The sequence below is a fragment of the Salvia miltiorrhiza genome, chromosome 4 (assembly GCF_028751815.1).
Source record: "Salvia miltiorrhiza cultivar Shanhuang (shh) chromosome 4, IMPLAD_Smil_shh, whole genome shotgun sequence".
Classification (NCBI taxonomy): Eukaryota; Viridiplantae; Streptophyta; class Magnoliopsida; order Lamiales; family Lamiaceae; genus Salvia; species Salvia miltiorrhiza.
The window spans coordinates 39,556,676-39,570,863 of NC_080390.1; the positions used below are offsets into that span (position 1 = coordinate 39,556,676).

The 14,188-nt window shown below is 37.3% G+C and overlaps 1 pseudogene; it reads left to right on the plus strand.

Annotated features, from left to right (window-relative positions):
- The first annotated feature begins 647 nt into the window (after nt 1-647).
- Nucleotides 648-2,935, plus strand: LOC131021606 (benzyl alcohol O-benzoyltransferase-like; annotated as a pseudogene).
- Nucleotides 2,936-14,188: the final 11,253 nt, after the last annotated feature.

Below are 14,188 nucleotides of genomic sequence, written 5' to 3' on the forward strand. Positions count from 1 at the left end.
ATACCACTTTCTTTTTATGGAAATGGTCCCACCACCCACTTTAATCTTTTATCCTTACAAACACTCTTTATTTACAAAAAAACCACCCCAAATTCAATCTCAACCACACATCTAATAAAGTGGTGGGACCATTTCTCCACTACATCAAAATCATCACTAATTTTATTAAATCCCGTGCCCAACCAAAGTAGTCTACTTTTGGCGGACGGAGGGAGTACTTAGTTTTAATAAAAAAAAACTTATCATTATTAATATCAATAGCATACTTCATACGCATTTGTACTTAGTTTTAATGAAAAACTTTACGATACAGGGCCTTCCCAAATCTGCTACCATTTTAACAGAGTTGGTCAAGTCGGAAGTTTAATATTAGATGAGATCTTTTGTTTCACAATTTACTATGTGCAGTTCTTATCTTCATTATTTTATAACTGTTTAATACAAAAATAAAAGATATTATTAAAATAATAGATATAAGAGTGGGACATTGTGCACATAAAATTGTAAAACATTGGATCTCATATCACGTAATTATTAGTTATGGTACACTTCATAATTTTTCCATTTTTATAACTTCTTGCTACCATGTGCCAAACCTAATTGTATAAATATATGTGCATACTATGTTGCGTTCAAGACATGCAAAGATGGTTTCATCTAAAACCCTAACCTTCAAAGTTATGAGAAAAAATCTAGAGCTAGTCTCTCCGGCAGAATCCATACCATATGAATTCAAATATCTCTCCGATATAGACGATCAAGATAGCTTCCGAAGACATTTTCCATTGATAAATTTCTACGAAAAGAATCCCTCCATGGAAGGGAAAGATCCTGTGAAAATTATTCGTGATGCTGTTGCCAAAGCCTTGGTGTTTTACTACCCATTGGCCGGACGACTGAGGGAATACGTCGGTCGGAAGCTGGTGGTGGAGTGCACCGGCCAGGGGGTGGTCTTCATCGAGGCTGACGCCGATGTAATGTTGCACCACTTTGGAGATACCCTTTATCCACCCTTCCCCAACTTAGAAGACCTTCTTCCTCATATGCCAAACCACGATGATGAAATCATCAATTCTCCTCTCTTGCTTATTCAGGTATTTATTTATTGTATAAGATTTTCTATTTTTAATATGACAAGGTCTGTTGAAATACATGAATTAATATGTGAGAGAATATTTGACGAATCTTTTGTGTAAAGGGTGTAAATTATATGGGGGTGTGGACGTGTATAGATGGGGTTAGAGGAAAGAGAAGAGCCTTTTCACTTCATTTACTTTCACAACTCATTCAGATAAAGCTCTCCTATACTCACTCCATCTCAATTTAATAGGTCACAAGATTTGGATATATAATAAATTTATTATGAAAAAATGAGAGATAAAATAAATTTCTACCTTTAAATCCCTTTAGTCTTTCCCCTTGTTTTCAACTAAAGAGATTCACCATTTTTCATTCTTCTTTTTTATTTTAAGGAGGGATAATATTATATCACACCGAAAATGAAGAGATAATATTGCCAGTCATTCGAGAGAAAGTAAGGAATTAGAAAGTGGGGCTGGGTGAAATTATCTTTTGTAGAAAATGGGGAAGAAAAAATGAAATTTTAAAGTGTGAAGTTCATATCACCTATTATGATAAATTAGTGAGAAGTTTTTCGTATCACTTACTCTCTCCGTCCCTGAAATGGCTTCCTCTTTGGGGACGACACGTGTTTTAATAAAAAGTTGTAAAGTGTATTGATAATGGAGAAAAAATGATATAATATTATTGGAAGTTGTGAAAAGTGTTATAATTAGTATTGGGAGTGGTGAAAAGTGAAAAGTAAGAATAAATAAAGTATTATTAGTGGTGGGGTAGGTTTCCAAAAATGGAAAGAAAGAAAGAGGAAGTTATTTGGGGGACGTCCCAAAATGGAAAAAGAGGAAGTTATTTTAGGGACGGAGGGAGTATTTTTTACCATAAATTTACAACGAAAGAGAAGAATGCAAGCTGAGAGTAATATTAATAGTGTAGTATCTGCCACAATTATATTAAGTTGAAGGCAGTGAACTCAACAGGTTACTCGTCTAAAATGTGGCGGATTTATCTTTGCTTATCTCTTCAATCACACAATGTGCGATGCTGCTGGCCTTTTCCAATTTCTCTCCGCCGTCGGCGAACTTGCTTGTGGCGCCACGCTCCCTTCTATTATGCCGGTTTGGCAACGGCATCTCCTCTCCGCTCGTCACCCGCCGCGCCCCTCGTTTCCCCACCCCGAATTTCATCATCTCGTATCCGACATATGCATCCCGCATCAACAAATGGCGGAGCGCTCCTTCTTCTTTAGCGCCGCCGACATCTCCACCCTCCGCCGCAGCCTGCCGCCGCATCTCCAGATTCGAAATCGTGGCAGGCTGCGCCTGGCGCTGCCGGACAATCGCCCTCTCTCCCAAACCTGATGAAGAGGTTAGGTTCTTGGTCGTGGTGGATATGCGAAAGCGAATGAACCCTCCGCTTCCACTGGGATACTACGGCAACGCTCTAGCTGCCCTACCGGCCGTCACAATTGCTGAGGAATTATCAAAGAAGCCGCTGCACTTGGCGGTGGAGCTGGTGAGCAAAGCCAAAGAGGAAGCCACGGAGGAGTACCTGAGATCTGTGGCGGATCTGATGGTGATGAGAGGTCGCCCCCCTTATGCGCTGGAAAACAGTTACATGGTGTCGGACTTTACGCATGGGGGTTTCAAGCAAGTGGATCTTGGGTGGGGCGCGGCGGCGTATGGTGGGATCGCGATAGGCGTTGATTTTCCTTTTTATCAAACAACTTGGTATGTATCTTTTAAGAATGGCATAGTGGTGCCAGTTTGTCTACCCCTCAAAGCACTGCAAGTCTTCGAGGAACAGCTTCAGATGATGATGATTGCTGCTCCAACAACTTCAGCTTTGTAAATTATAGCCATTTTAAATAAGTTTTATGCCGTCACCGTGGACGTTGAAGAGGGAGAGAATTCTTGTTATGGATAACCAGATGGGATCCTCTGTTCCAGGATATAGTGTGTCAACAGATTGGAGAAATATGAATGTGAAGCAAAACAAGTTATGCATAGATAGTAGTGTGTTTAAAAAAAATTGTACTATATAACATGTGATTTACATTTTATTTCAGATAAATGTAGTTGGAGGCGAGATCTTCAACTATTATAAGTTCTGACTCACCGTGCGCTCAAACTTATCTTAGGTGACAACAACCCAATTAATACTTCATTCGGCCAAATTAGCTTTAGGTGATATATTAATTAACTTAGGTGATATGGTTGTTTTTTTTTTTTTTTTTATTAATAGGTGATATGGTTGTTAATATATAATTTTTTAATTTATTAATTTATATAATATATATATTGCCCAAATTAATCTCTTTTCAGTCCATTCAAAAGTATCATTTGTATGTATTAAAAATATCATTTGCGTGTATTAAAAATATCATTTGTAATATATCATTTATGTTTATATAAAATATTATTTGATTTCATAAAAAATATTCCTTCCGTCCATAAAAAATATGCCTAAATGGCTTCAACAAACATTTTAAGAATTTTGTTGCGTGTATTGCGAGTGAAATATGAATTTCACATCATTTGTGGTATTTAGTTGCTTTAAGGCGGCCCAATAAGGGTACTTTTTTGTAAATAATTAAGTAGATAAAAATGAGTGTCATAGTTAAAAGTGTTTGTGGGTACTGGGGTATATTGCCAAAAATAGTTATCCATATTTTGGTGGATGAATCGAAATGGAAAAAATTGGTGGACCGAAAGGAGTATCATTTACAAATATCATTGCATACATTAAAAGTATCATTTTCTGATATTAAAAGTGTCATTTGTAATGTATCATTTGCGAATTATCATTTTTCGACCCATTTGAAAGTATGATCATTTGCATTTATTAAAAGTATCATTTTCTTTTATTAAAAAGCGTCATTTGATTTTACAAAAATATTATTTACGAAGTTCATTTATATATATTAAAAGTATCATTTTTTATTATTAAAAGTGTCATTTGTGAATTATCATTTATTAAATGCATGCAGTAAAAGTGTTATTTACGTGTATTGTTGAAATAGAAATTTTATTAGAAAGGAAAAAAAGAAAGACATGAGTCAAAACAAAAGCAGTCTAAAACACCCGCGAGAAACAACGGGTAAACGAAAACAAACACCCAAACTATGAGAAAATATTTAGAGATTCATCCTCATCCAAAGAGTCGTCGTCGTCCAACATATCTCCCCATCTTTTAGAAACCACGTAAAAGTGTTATTTACGTGTATTAAAAGTGTCATTTATAATATACATTTATTTTTATACAAAATATAATTTGATTTATAATCATTATATACATTAAAAGTGTCATTTTCTATTATTAAAAGTGTCATTTGTAATGTATCATTTGCGAAGTACTCCCTCTGTCCCGCCATAAGTGAGACGTTTCTTTTGGGCACGAGATTTAAGAAGTTAGTGTTTAGTGTATTAAGTGTATTTTTAATTTAGGGGAAGAATAGTTATATTATATAATTAGTGATTTTAAATAATTTTAAGATTAAATTTATCTTTTTAATAATTTGATTATTTTTTTAATAATTTTATTATACGTGTAATTAATGATTTTTTTTTTAAAAATCAAAATTAATTTAAAAACCTCCCCCAACTAGAGGAAGAGGTAGGTAGATGTGGATGAATGGCACCAATCTCGTCGGTCCTTCAACGGCGGCGGCGACGATTGTGCCTGAACCAAGAGAAGAGTTTGGGTTTGACTTGTTTGAAAGAGGGAAGAATGGGAGAGGGATGGGTGAACAAGGCATAGAAGGACGACGTTGCACACTACTAGAAAAACGCTCATAGATGACGCTTAAAAAGCGTCATCTATATGCAACCACAAGTGTCAAAAATAGACATGTCATCTATACTTCCAGATAAGATGACGCTTAAGAAGCATCATCTATGCGCTTATACATGACGCTTTTATAGTATAGATGACACTTAAGAAGCATCATCTATGAGCGTATAGAAGACAAATTAAAGTGTCATATATATAATAAATACAGGACACTTAATGTGACCATTGCATATATTATGGTCATGACCTTGGTTGTCGACGGCCGACGGTGTCACGGCAGAAGAGAGCAGGGTGGTGCGACGGTGATGACCGGAGAAGAACGGGGACTCGCGACGTGACTGGAGGCTGGTGGGTGGCGAATGGAGGCTGTTGGGGGGCGGCGACGCCAGACGAGCGGCGTGGCAGTGGGCGGTGACTGGCAATTACTCAAGGGCGGCAATGTTTCAGACTAGGGCAATGAGAGAACAATGCTGGGCGCAAATTTGCTGAGGACGAAATTTTATTGCGGACGATGAAGGGTAAAGCAACTAGGGCAATTAGAACAATTTTATTTCTTACTCCCTCCGTCCCAATAAATGTGGCCACCTTTCCATTTTAGTTTGTCCCACTAAAAGTGGCCACTTTCTTAAAATGGAAATATTTACTTTAATTAAACCTAATTAATTAATCTAATTAAAAGTTCTAATTAAACCTAAAACCTAATTAAATACACACAAAATACATTTTTAGCACACACACAAACCCATCTCGCTCTCGCCACTCTCTCTCTCTCGACCGATCCTCTCTCTCTCGGCACCTGTCGCCGCCGTTCAGCGGCACCGCCGCCGCGCCTACTGCCTCATCTTCCCTCTCTCATCCCTCTCCTCTCACCCTCTTAACCGTTCACACCCTCTGTTGTCGAAAACAACACGACAGACGCCCCGCTGCCGCTTTCTTCATCCTCGCGACAGATCCGCCGCCGCCTCAAGACCACGGCCGGCGTCGTTCAACGCACGGTCGTCGTCGCCCATCTCGCCCTCTCCCTCTCATTCTCTGCCGCTTCCTTCCTTCTGCCATCTCCTGCGACGGCGGCGCCATCGAGGAGGCCCACCACCACTCAGGGAAGTTACGACCGCGGACGAAGCAGGAGCAGCAGCAGTCACAACAGACGAAGAAAAAGGTGAGTTTCGATTTTGGAGTTCGCCGGAGATTTGATTTGATTTTGATTTTAGGGATTTAGTTTTGGTTTAATTTGGTTTGGTTTTGATTTGAACTTGAGATTTGGTTTGATTTTGATCTAGGGATTTAGTTTTGATTTTGGAGTTCGCCGGAGAAAAAAGTGAGTTTCGCCGGCGACGAAGAATTGAGGGAGACTGGTGGTGGTGGCTCCTGCTGTTGCTCGCTGGAATCGAAAGAATGGGACTGAGTGGTAGAAATTGAGAAGAAGATAGGTTTGAGAAATGACTAATTAATTCACTAATTTTGGTGGACCACACCCAATTAAAACTTAACTATCACTTTCTTAATCTCCGTGCCGAAAAGGAAAGTGACCACATTTATTGGGACGGAGAGAGTATTATTTTTCATAAAGTACGTATAAAAATAGTTAGAATCGTCTCATCAACAAAATAATATGATGGTGCATTTGGTAAAGGCACTACATATATTTACTCCTTGACCAGACTATATCAAAATTTAGATAGTATAAAGATAAAAAAAATAGATAGTATAATCAATTATAAAAAAAAAATTATAACATATTCTATAAAGCATAATCAATAATCGATAAAAAAAAATTAGATAGTATAATCAATTACAAAAAATTAGATTGTCTATTTAAAATTGACTATATCAAAATTTAAATAGCATAATCAATAATAATAAAATTATTACAAACACTACTTAAAAAAAAAATCAAATTAGAACAATCTACCACAATTTAGAACAATATAACACCATTTTAAAAAATAAATAAATTAGAGCACTTTTTTTTCTTTCAAAAATAACTATATAAAATTTTAAATAGTAATATCAATAATTATTAATTAGTGGTGTTGTAGATAAAGGATTTAAATGTTAAAAAATAAATAAAATAAAAAGAGATTAAAATAAACTTTTGAAGAGCACTATAATACATGACGCTTTTCATAAATCGTCATCTATTGTAATTCAAAAGCACGCACATAGATGACGCTTTTCATAAAGCGTCATCTATGTTATAAATACATGACGCTTCTTGTACAAGCGTCATCTATTGCAATCTTGACACTTCATACATGATGGGTTTTTTACAAAGCGTCATATAAACTGTTGGGAACTTAATGAAATATCCTAATCATTGTTTTGATGATACCAAAATCAATAGGTTTTTTTTGTAATAGTCTAGAACTGCATGAACTCAAGTGTTAGAGTTCTTTTTCTAGTTTAGGTGTTGTTCTGAAGACTGAAGACTGAAGTTGCCGACTGAAGCATCAGTCGAAGAATCAGTTTTGACTGATTACTTAATGCGTGCCACGAGGAATCAGCGGACTGATACTAAAGTCAAGTATCAGTTAAACATTCTTCCTCGGACTGAACCTTCAACGTTCAAAGGAAGCCACGCACTCCAGAAGTACATCCACATTAAATGCAGAGATCTCAGGATCGTCCTTTCTCTGTAGAGGTCACTCCTCTTTGGTGATTACCTTTTCAGAGATGTCGCATCTCCTGCTATTCAAGATAGCCGTTCTCACCAAACAAGGAACCTCGAAGATTGAAGCCTCAGCCCAAGTTAAAATTACTCTATAACGGAAGAAATCTTGAAGACCTTCTCCGCCAACGGATCTATTCAAGACTTCTCCTATAAATAGCGCTCGAGGATCACATCAATCTTCACCGATTCAACGACATAAGCTGAAACTCTGCCAAATTAAAATGGTTTCTCAGCTAAAGCCCAGACTCTCCAAAGTTTGAATCGAAGAAGAGAATCCCAAAGCCAAAAATCAGTCACTGCTGATTACATAAATTCTCTTAGACCTTAGGCAAACCTCGTTTATCCAAAACCTAGGTCAAACTAACTGCAAAGAACTTGTTCTTTGAAGTTTAGTTAGCAAGTTTTCAAACCTCCCTTCAACCGACTGAATCGAGTGTTTGTGTTGTAAAGGAGTTCAGAAAGGCATTGTCTCCGTGAGATCCTAGTGCCTAGTGCATGCTAGGAGTGAGAAATCCAACAAGGTGTGTTGGTACTGAAGATTGGATCTTCGGTTGTTTCGGTTGTGTGCACCTGTAAGCACATGTTCAGGTTTGCAGTGCACCAGTAAGCACTTGCAGAGTGAAGTTGTTGGTCTGATCAACCGACCATGGATGTAGGAAGTATTTTCCGAACCACGTAAAAATCTCTGTGTTATTTACAGCTTTCAGTTTTTACTTTCATACTTGTGCTATTCCTTTCGTAAACTGAAAACTGATTAATTGCAAAGAGAAACTCAAGACTAACAACGTGCTCAACTCACAGGCTATTGCGAAATAAAAATTTTCCGCTGCGTGTGTTATCAGTCTGACTGATCTATCTGCTGATAGTCAGTAAGATTTATAACATCTCTGTTTATCAAACTCGATTGAGAAGCCTTACGTGCATCAGTTAAGTTCTTTTGACTTAACTGATAACTCCTTACTGAAGAGTATTCAGTATCAGTCGTTAACCCTGTTTTGGTCAAAACTCCTTTCAGTAAACAGGTGTCTGAGTTTGTGTTTGAAGTTTCGTTTTGATCTCTTGAAAAGATCGAAAATAGCCTATAGGTGTATTCTCCCCCCATACACCTATTCGAGACCCTCCGGACCTAACATAAACAAAAAATGCGCTCATAGATGACTCTTTTTAGAAAAAGTGTCATCTATCTAGTGTCATCTATGTACATTTTTCTAGTAGTGTTAAATGCCTGCCTTGTCGGACTTCAGTGTTGTAGTAGCAAAATTCCAATAGAGAGAGGAGATTGTTTTGATTTCGTGGCCGAAAGATTAAAAGGGAGAAAGTGGATTGTATTTCAGATGTGAGGTAAAGAGAAAGATGGGTTGATTTAATTTCAGTAGAGAGAGAGAGGGAGAGAGAATGATTGATTGGGTTAATTAAGAAAAGATAAAGAAGAACTTAGTTTTGTTAATTAAACTCTTAAATTCCCTAATTTTTGCCAAAAAGATAAATGACTCATTTTCGTTGGGACGGTCCGAAAAGAAATACAACCACTTTCGGTGGGATGGAGGGAGTATCATCTATCGTTTCATTCTAAAGTATCATTTGCATGCAATAAAAGTGTCATTTGCGTACATTAAAAGTATCATTTATAATACGAAAAATATATTTATAGTTAATTAAATTAAGAAATAAGTAAATATTATATTGAATATCATTTACCGTAAATAAAAATATAATTTACTAGAGTAAGAGTGTCATTTACATATAAGAATTATATCATTTTACTATGACGAATAATGTCAATACCCCCTTCGTCCCAAGGCTACAAGGGATGAGCACAAATATTAAGAAACAAATAGTTTATAATAAAATAGGAAAAATAAGTTAATTTTTTGTAAGGATATATATTCCCAAAAAGAAAGAGATATAAATGAAGATATTCGTTTTAAAATGAAAAGAGAGATAATTATGTATGGGCCACAATGATATACGGTGTAAATAATGAGTTATGTGAGGATATTTGTTATGTATTGACTTTCTATTTTAGAAGTGACATATTAAAATGAGACGTCCAAATAAGGACATGTGACATATTAAATTGGGACGGAGAGAACATTTACTAAGACAAATAGCTAGTGGCATTTATATGATTTACTACATAGTGCCAATTTACAAGCGGGGCTGACCAACAAGGATGGCGATGAGCAGAGCTGACCCGTCAAGGGTGATGCTCGACGATCCGTCAAGAGTGACGCTCTGTGGAGCTAACATGCACGTCAAGGGTGACACTCAGTTAGACTGACTTGTCAAGGGTGACACTCACCAGAGCTGACCCATCAAGGATGACACTCAATTGGACTGACTTATCAAGGGTGATCAGTGGCGGAGCCACATGGAGACTGGGGGGGGGGGGGGAGAGGGGGGCTGGACCTGTCACGACCGCACTTGCTAAGGATAGCAAATTCGGGGAAAACGTGACTAGGGGAGGGTATTAGGAGCGGGATTAGAAAAGGGGCATGTTTAGCTTGATGACTCGACTTGTATAAGGGAAACAATTGAAATTAACTAGAATTTAACGAAGGCCAAAAGGAGAGCGTACATAATATTATCCAAAAGGGATACTCAACGAGTTTGAGTACATTGTTAAATAATACATATTGTTTTAATAGATAACATAATGTCTTAGCAAAATCAGTGTTCGCAGCGGAATAACAATTTGAGTATATGTATGAAGACATATACTCTACTCTGAGGTACTCATCCTAGATCGACAAAAGCTCCGCTTGCACACTACATCCTCGATCACAGCTCAACCTGCACATTTAAAAATACATGCAGGGCTAAGTACGGGAGTACTTAGTGGACACTTGCCGGAATTTACATACATGCATAATATTTTATTGTCAAGCCTTTCAATAGTAGTAAGATACGAGGGTTTTCCTTTAAAGACTCGTATTTACCAAAAATAATATCATTTCTTTCATCAATAACCTGTACAGGTATTTTATATCATTAATCACCATATCAGTAACTCGTGCCGAGAGGGAGGCCTCCCTCTACGGACACTATGATCGGCCAACCCGCTAGATGACTCTCGATCACAAGGGTGTACACTAATTCCGAAGGGATTTGCGGTCCCATCCAGAATCCGAATTCGATTAACATCAGATAGGCAATTAATAATAAAACATAAAGCATTTAGGCATTGACAATATCATTTAAATTCATAAGCATAAAGTTTTAGCAATTCTAATATATAATTTTAGTTTATACATAGAAAGCCCACCTGAATAGCAGACTCACGGTTTAGCTCTAACTCTGGTGTTTGACCTTTAATCCGAGAAAATAAAATAAGATTCTAATTCTAAAAAAAAATCTCAATAAATGAGGATGCATGAAATGATTATGCATGACTCATATTCCTTTAATTAAATTATGAGATGCTAATCCTATTTAAGGAATTAAAGCTCGTCTTATGAGGTCGGATTATTAATCTTAATAATCTACTCATCTTGAATTAATCTAACTCACTTACCAACTAATAATTAGTAAGTATTAAAATTAATCACTAATTAAATATAATTAGGATTTAATAATGGGGCCTAAATTAATAAGTCTCATTGGGCTTTAACTAAATAAATTGTAGGAGCCCAATTAATAAAAATTCGAAAATCATTATTATCAATTAATAGAAGCCCAATCAAAATAAATAATAGGAGCCCATTTATATAAATAATAGAGTCCAAACAATATATATATATTAGCCCAATGGAAATAAAATAAGCAAAGCCCAAATGAATAAATTCGAAGCCCAATGCATAAATAACATTAGGCCCAATTAATAAAATATGAGTCCAAAATAAAAATATATCAAGGCTCAATTCTTGTATTTCTCATTACCTCTTAGATCCTCAAAAATAAATCGGTACTCCCTATTTTCCACAAAACTCGGTAGGCTCATCTCTCTCGTAATAATACTCCCACAATTAAAATACTCTATTTTCTTTTTCTTTTTGATCAGAAATTTTAAATCCTCATAAACAACAAAATCGACACATCATTAAGAAATTTTTAAAAATTTATAGCACTCATGTAAACCCACAAAATCGACACTTTCTTTAAAATAAAGCACTACCCATCATTTTCACTCCTACAATAAAACACCTCACATTTTATATTATCTCTCTCTCTCTCTCAATTCACCACACGCACACACACACACACACTTTATATCTTAATCAACAAATCTCTCTCTATCTTTATTAAAGTAAAAATTCCTTATCTCTCTTAATTCACTATCATCGGTTCTCCCTTTTCTTTATTAAAGGCAAAACATTCATTCTCCTTTTTTTTAATAATCAAAACCGCACTCTCTCTAAAATCAAGAAACACACGCTGCTCAACATCTTTTTCTCTCTCGCTCGATCTTCGCTTAAATCCGGCGCCGCGTTGCCTAAAGCCGGTGAGTTCGCTGGAAACCATTTCTCTCTCTCGCTCAATCCAGCCATCTCCTCCCTCGAACTTCCGCCGCCGCGGCTCTTCTCTTCAACGTCGAGGAGTGTCGCTTTCTGTTGCTCCGGCGACTCACAGCGAGGTCGCCGCGTGGAGCTGCTGTTGCCGAGTTCCGACAGCCACCACCGTCGTCGGCTGCCGCTGCCTCGCCCAAGGCCGACTTCTGCTGCCAAGCACCGAACGCCGCTGCTGTAGGGAGGCCGTCGCTGCTCACTGCTCTCACGCACACGTTTGTGCCGACATGACGGAGGCAAGGGTCGAGCCATGATCTCTCGGCTCTGTTGCTGCTGTTCGGTTAATGGCGAGAGACGGCAGCACACGTTGGCGCCGCCTCGTTCGTTCTCTCGGCCCGACTGAACAGGTCGTGGAGCAACAAGGCGAGCTCCTCGCCTGAAACCGCCGCCAAGCACCGAGTCGCTACTGCTCTCCCCTTTTTTTTTTTTCAGAAGCTAAGTCCTACTTTTATTTCATCTATTTGTACAAATCAAAGGTGCTATGTGTGCTAAGTAAATGGCTATGGTCCTTTAGCGTAAAATGGCGTAGGATTACATGTTATTGGGTTTTATATAGAAGTAAACTGTTTATGCATTTCTCTTATTGAAATAATCATGCTAATCGATGCATATCTAGTGTTTCTAAGGTTGAACTCATGCTGATGGAATGTGAAGCATGTAAATGGAACTTGAAATAACTGAGATGATAATTACCTTGAATGATGCTTGGTTGATGATTGCAGTTGAATTAAACTGAAACTTGTGAATATTTTGGCAGAGATGGATGAAGACGTTTAAGTGTGGAATGGGTATGAGGATGTTATATGCTTTCAATCTGTGAAGGTGTTCGGTGTGAATATGCACACATTTTTGTCAAAAATGTGCAGAATTGAGTCAAAAAGAATACAGACAGGCGTGGAGAGTTGGAGTCAAAAGATGCACAGTGTAGGCGTGGAGTTGGAGAGCGTGCTGTGCATTTATTTCCTTCACTTATCTTATCTTAGACATATGTATAAATAATTGAGGGTAATTGATTTGATTTGTGCGTATCTATGTTTATTTGTATTCAGACTCTCTTCTCGGTCTCATTCAAAAGTACTCTATGAAACTACTCGATATCTGCTTCCTTTTTTAGCTAGAATAATTCTAAATTAAATCCGTAGATTTAATTCTTCATAAGCCGGAATAAATTCACGACTCAAGAAATAATAATAAAAATAAAAAAAATAATTCTATTGTGATTAATAAATAACATGACTTCGCTAAGTCAGTTATGAATCTGAAATGAATAATTATTGGCTTACTCAATAATTTTCATCGCGATTTTATTTACGTGAAACTACTGACTTGGTAATAAAATAATAATCCTGCTTAATTGAATATAATCCAGTGTCATAAGTTGAATTTAAATCATAAATAATTACTGGGCTTGATTTACTGAAATATGAAATAATAATTATCATATTACTGGATTTAAATATAATAAAAGAGCGGGTTGTTACATACTACCCCTCTTAACAAAAATTTCGTCCCGAAATTTGCATACCTATGTGAAAAGTTCTGGGTATTTTTCTTTCATCTGGTCCTCAAGTTCCCACGTTGCTTCTTCCGGTCCATGGTGTCTCTACAGTATTTTGACTGACGCGATCGATTTATTCCTTAACTCTTGCACCTTTCGATCCAAAATGGCTTCAGGTTCTTCCTCGTACGTCAAGTCTGGGTTAAGAATCATTTCATCTTGGTGAATCACATGTTTGAGGTCAAACACGTACCGTCTCAGCGGTGACACGTGGAACACATTGTGGACGTTTCCAAAGCTAGGTGGCAGTGCCAACCTATACGCTACGGCACCTATTCTTTCAAGGATCTCATAAGGTCCTACAAAACGGGGTCTCAACTTACCCTTAACACCGAATCTAACGATCCCTTTCGAGGGTGATATTTTAAGGAAAACCTTGTCTCCAATCTGGAATTGTAGTTCGGTTCGTCGGGTATCAGCATAAGACTTCTGTCTGTCCTGAGCCTCTTTAATTCTTGCTCTAATCTGGCGGATGGTCTCAATCATCTCGCTTACTGCATCTGGCCCAAGGATTTTTCTTTCACCCACCTCATCCCAGTAAAGTGGTGATCTACACTTCCTTCCATACAGCGCCTCATAAGGTGC